Genomic DNA, 270 nt, shown 5'->3' with positions numbered 1-270 from the left:
AATTTGTAAGAACTGTGCTAGAAACTCAGTAGGCTCTTCCTGTGGAAGACCGGAATACTGGCAATTTTGCTGCACTATGATAATGAGTTGAGGATTTAACTCAAAGTTGCTTGCTTTGATGGGAGGTGTACAAATGCTACTCCCATATGCAGCTGTAATGGGGTTAGCATATGACCCCAGATTCCTTTTGGACTGATCAATCCCACTTAGATCCATAATGGATAAAGGGAGATGATATGGATTGCAAATAGATAAATTTTGTTTTTTTTT

Source organism: Arachis duranensis, unplaced genomic scaffold (genome assembly GCF_000817695.3).
Source record: "Arachis duranensis cultivar V14167 unplaced genomic scaffold, aradu.V14167.gnm2.J7QH unplaced_Scaffold_40953, whole genome shotgun sequence".
Taxonomy (NCBI): domain Eukaryota; kingdom Viridiplantae; phylum Streptophyta; class Magnoliopsida; order Fabales; family Fabaceae; genus Arachis; species Arachis duranensis.
The sequence above is the reverse complement of the archived record's forward strand: the minus strand, read 5'-3'. Positions refer to the sequence as shown.